The following is a 5,575-nucleotide window of genomic DNA, read 5'->3' as shown; positions in this document are numbered from 1 at the left end:
GCGCAGAGTGCCTCAGGCTCGCCCAGCCCCCGCTCCCGGGGCGCGGTTTAGTTTGAGCCCCGCCCCCTCAGCGCCTGCCTCTTAAAAGGTCCTGGTCCAGTGATTGCCTATCTCTCGGAGCTGGAGGAAAAAGGCCGGCATCTAAAGCAATTGTATGCCTACTGTGTGCGGAGAGCTGTCCTTTGGTGCCCGCGGGTATAGAGCCCTAGTTTTGGTGTCCGAGAGCCTTCTTATAATGATGTCTTCCCACCGGCAGAATGAAGTCGGCCGAATTCATTCCCTGATTGCAGTTGCCGCCTGGGAACCCCTGCATTTCACTGCCTCCCAGAGGCCAAAGGAAGAGCTGAGGAAGAGGCTACGATGGTGCGAGTACTGTACTGGGAGTCTTTATCAGCCTCGCGTGTCCCCACTGGGACACAGGAGGCCCGGTTTCCAAATCTGTCTTCTCAGTAAATGCTGCCTGGGACAGGCTTCTTGGAGGAGGGGTAATGTGAGGTGGGTTTTGAAGAATGAAGAGGAGTTTGCCAAACCAGATTATACAAAGCCTCAGATACACTGCTAAAGGTTTGGTTCTCCGATTCACTAAACAACTGCCACTCCCTACTGCCCAGCCCTGTGCTGAGTGATTCTGAGAACTGTGAGAGGCCTCAGTTCCAGCCCCATATCTGAAGATCTCCCAATGTGGGGAAGACAGAACTAGACACATACACTCCCAGCCCCATGGGGCCAGGGCTGAGCCAGGGGGAGAGATAGGGCTAGGGAAGCAGGGGGTCTACCTGGAGGGAGGGCTTCCTGGGAGAGGGGATATTGTCCTGCACTTTAATGGGTGGGCAGGAATTCACCAGGGTGAGAAAAATAGGGGGGCGGGGTGGGCAGACAGGGTGAACAGCATAAGCAAAGGCCTAGTTGGATGAAAGACCATGAATTTGAATAAAATATGTGGAGCCAGATCCTGCTGGGCCTAAAGCAGTCACAGAAGGTGTTTGAGAAAGGGCAGTACACCCGTCCAATCTGCATGAATGGAGGGTTCTGAGACAGAGCAGCCATTGGCAGGAGGCTGCAGTTCCCGGCTTTAACTGAATGGTCTGGGATCCAGTCCCTTTCTTCAAGGGCTAGGGGAATGGTCCTCCTGGCGTCCTACTAGTGTCTGCCCAAGTCCACACCAGGAGTGGAGGCTGGCTGGGAAACTGGGACACCAGCGGAAGGGCCGCCCCATCAACCCCTGCCTGCCAGGACTTCCTGCATTCAGTCATGGCCTGGTGCCATCCAGACCTGGCTCTCAGGGCCGGGGCTGGGGTGTCAAAAAACACCTCCCTACCCCTAGAGGAATTTAGGAAGAGCATGGACCCTGGAGGGCCCAGATCCTGTTCAAATCCTGCTTGGGCCACTCAGTCATTGGCTGTGTGATCTTGGACAAATATGTTGACCTCTCTGAGCCTCAGTTTCCTCATCTGTGAAATGGAGGGAAATCTATAGGACTGCTGGAGAATTCAATGGGTTCTTCAGGCTGACACATAACAACAGTGGCTGACATTTGTTGAGCACCTACCCTGTGTTTAACTTGAAGCCACGTTTGTCTCCATCCACAGGATCATTAAATCTGCTGTGCTGGTCTCTGTCACTCCCATTTTACAGCTGAGGATACGGCCACTCAGCCACTTGGCAGCCAAGGTTCCCCAGGAAGGATATGCATGGCCCCAGGGCCCCCCCTTGCCACTCCTGGTCTTGGCATGGAGCCACCTTGCCCACTGGGATAAAGCCAGCTTCGTACCCTCTTCCCGCCTCCTCACCCCACCGGTGCCTGGTCATGAAAGAGCCTCCTGTTTCTCCAGGGAATTAGCAACTCTAAGCTCCCAGCAGGGCAGCAAAAAGTGGTCCATTCATTTGCCTTAGTGAGAAGAGACTAGGCACTCCCTCCTCCCTCACCCCAGGGGATGGGGCAGAGGGAGGTCTAGAAGAGCCAGGAGCTGTAACTCTGGTTGGCTGAGGGAAACTGAAGCAAAGAAGTCATTTGGCTAAGGTCACCGAGGGGAACCGGGATACAAACCCCAGTCTGACTCTGGAGTTCCCTCCACTGAGCTGAGTTCTGCATTTTTCAGGAGAGGACTTGGAGGCTCAGAGAGGGTCAGGGATTTGCTGAAGTCACAGAGCAAGTATGGGTCAGCAGGGACTCTCTCTGGGGAGGCAGCCACACTCATGGCAGAAAACAGGTCCCACTTCCCATGAGTTTGTCATCCCGGAGTAGGGCAGGGAAAAGCCCTCAGATTGCTTCAGGCCTCAGTTCCCCCTGGGGAATAAGTGTAATGGTTGCCCCAAGACCCCAGCCTGGAGGGTCTGTGGGGGTGGAGGTGATGGAGTCGCCTGGGCTGGCAGCCCCTCTATGGGGCAGGTCCGGGTCTGATTTATCCACCAGGGCCTGCATGAGTACCACAGGGTCCAGCTCAGAGTAAACGGATGCTCACTTGTTTCCAACTGGACTTGTTGGTCCTGGCAGGGGGCAAGCCTGGGAGCCTGGAAGCCTGGGGAAGTGGAGATGACAATAGGCATGAGAGGGGTCAGCCAAGCATGAAGGGATTGAGCTGAGTTCACGTGAGAACAGGGCCACGACTGGCCGACTGGCCGTGCTGAGTATTGAGCATGAGTGGCTGTGCTGTGAGCATGGCCCCGGAGGGACTGTCTCCATGTTGGTGACTTGGGGTCAAGTGATCATGGTTGGGTGCTGGCTGTCTGTAGGTAATGCCATGGCTGTAAACATAGTAGGGTGTAAACAACATGGGGCAAATGTGGGCTGTTTGTGGCTGCCAGGAAGGCTAAGTTTCGGTGGGTGTGCACAGCAATGGGTGTGTTTGAGTGTGAAGGGACTAGGTGCAGCCGGGCTCACAGCTGTGAGTTTGGTTATGCAGCAGACATGACTTGTGTATGGCCAGTGTGACTTATATGTGGCCTGGCTGGGTATGGTTGTATATGAGCTGCCTGTGCTGTCATTGTGTCTCTGGCATATGACTTTGTATCAGTGGTTATCGGTAACATTGTATGTGACAGGAGTGAATATGGTTGCATGTGCCCTGTCAGTATGTCACCTTGGGTGTGCGAAAAGCACTTCGGGGGACACTGTCCACCCCTGATGCCCAGATGTCCTGGAGGGTCTTGCCTTCTTGCTCCTGTTCTGGCTCACAAGCCCCCTCCCCTGCTCCCTCCCCCCACTCGCAGCAGCCCCTGGCCCAGGCCCCAGTGTAGAGGAGACAGAGAGAGCACTCAGGGCTGGAGGAGGGGGGTGGTTGGCCCATTCCCAGTGCAGGCCTATAAATAGCTCTTTGAGCCCGGCAGATTCCCAGGCAAGGTTGCCTCATTCAAGCCCCCAGCAACAGCCTGCTCCCGGGCCCCAGGCCAGCCCCTCTAAGCTCAGCCCTGGCACCAGCCAGGGGAGCCAGGGGGTGGGGGAGTGAAAGGGTGAGGGGAGTCAGGATGGGGATCAACTTGGTTCTGAAGCCACAGACCTGGGCTCCCACTTGGCCCCTACCCATACTCTGCAACCTCAAGCGCATGTCCTGTCTCCCCAGCCTCAGTTTTCCCAGCTGGAAAATGGGCAGCAGCACGATAGCAGCCCCCAGCTTGTGTGTTTACTTCCCATTTCATTCTCCCAGCAACCCTGTAAGGTGGTTACTCTTAATTATCCTTGTTTTCGACAGGGAAACTTAGGCACAGAAAGACGAAATGGCTGGCCCAGAGTTACACCACTGTTAGGAGTTGCAGAGAGGGTTTTGGTTTTTTGGGGTTTTTTGTTTGTTTGTTTTTGCCATGCCGCACGGCTTGCAGGATCTCAGTTCCCCAACCAGGGACTGAACCCTGGCCACAGCAGTGAAAGTGCCAAATCCTAATCTCTAGACTGCCAGGGAACTCCCCAGAGAGGGGTTTTGAACTCTGGACTTGTGAGGCCAAGCTGCAACTCCCACACATGTCACCCAGACCCCTGTCCCCACTGCCTGTCACCTGCAGACACTTATATCAGTGTGATCCCTGACCTCCATCCCTCCTCTGTGATGAGAAGTTGAACAGTGAGCATAGTTCCCCATTGTGTCACTTTGGCCCCTGGGGCCACCACTAGCCCACCCCCCGAACAGCAGTCTGACACTTACAGACCTTCTAGGGCAACATTGCTCCCCTGGGGTCTTCATCCTTCACTCATTCTCACCCCCTTTTTGGTAATCTTGCCGAAATCACCTAGTTCCCTGTTTGTCTGTCCCCCCACCAGACTGAAATCCACCCTCAGAGATGCGCACACACACACACACACACACACACACACACACACATACACACACACAGATGCAGGACACTGGTGGAGTGCACAGACCCTCCGACCAGCACAGCCCATTCTCAGTGCTGAGAAAGTAAGACCCTGGGAAGGAAGGCCAGCTGGGTAGAGGGCTGATTTCTTTAAGATTTTGTTCTCCTTCATTTCCATTTTTCATTGTGGTAAGATACACGGAACATAAAATTTACCATTTGAAAGTGTACAATTAGTGGCATTAAGTATACTCACATTACTGTGCAGCCATCACCACTATCTAGTTCTAGAGCATTTCCATCACCCTAAAAGGAAACCCTGTACCCATTTGCAATCACTCCCTGTTCCCCCTCCCCCAAGCCCCTGGTAATCACTAATCTACTCTCTGCCTCTGTATTTGTCTGTTCTGAACACTTCATATAAATGGACTCATACTGTGACTTTTTGTGTCTGGCTTCTTTCACTCAGCATAACATTTTCAAAGTTCATCTATGTTGTAACATATAGTAGTACTTCATTCCTTTTTATTGCTGAATAATATTCCATTGTAGACCTTTTAAGATCAGGGGTCTCCCTGCAAAGACACGCCTGCTCAAAGCAAAGGTATTTCTGTAACAACAGTACCTGGTCCACAGCAGGTGCTCCATAAAAGTTGACTAGATAAGGGAATGAATGAATGAATGAATGATAGTTCTGGCTGGCGCTGGCAGAAACAACTCTGGGTGTGACACACCTGGGCTCTGACTCTGCAAGTCTCTTACCAGCTGTGTGAACCAGGGAGATTTCTGTCCTCTCTGAGCCTCAGCTTCCTCTCTATACATGGTGTAAAACAGTAACTGTAGCCAAAACTGCTTCAAGTGTGAACCTGCAGGCAGACCAGGGTTGGAATCCCAGCTCAGTCCTTCCCCTCTGCGTGACCTTGGGAGAGACTTCGTGTCCCTGGGGTCTCAGTTTCCCCATCTGTAAGATGGAGCAGACCCCACTGCGGGGGCGTCTGGGGATCCTTAACGTGGCACCTGGGGCGAAGTGAATGGGAGGAAGTCAGGAACAGTCTTCCCCGGGGTGGGGTGAGTGGTCGTAGGAATAGGGAGGGGGTTTTAGGCAGAGGGAGCACCCTCCCTCGCGCAGTTGGAGGCGTCGGGCTGACAGGGGCGCATGCGCAGAGCAGCCCCGCAGCCCCTTTATAAGCGCTGAGGCGGCGCTGGGGCGAGCAGAGCACAGGGCTCAAGGGTGGACCCGGCGCGGATTGAGCGCAGCCAGAGAGTCCTTTGTGCCGGTTGACCGCCC

This window comes from Eschrichtius robustus, chromosome 2, assembly GCF_028021215.1.
Source record: "Eschrichtius robustus isolate mEscRob2 chromosome 2, mEscRob2.pri, whole genome shotgun sequence".
Classification (NCBI taxonomy): domain Eukaryota; kingdom Metazoa; phylum Chordata; class Mammalia; order Artiodactyla; family Eschrichtiidae; genus Eschrichtius; species Eschrichtius robustus.
The sequence above is the reverse complement of the archived record's forward strand: the minus strand, read 5'-3'. Positions refer to the sequence as shown.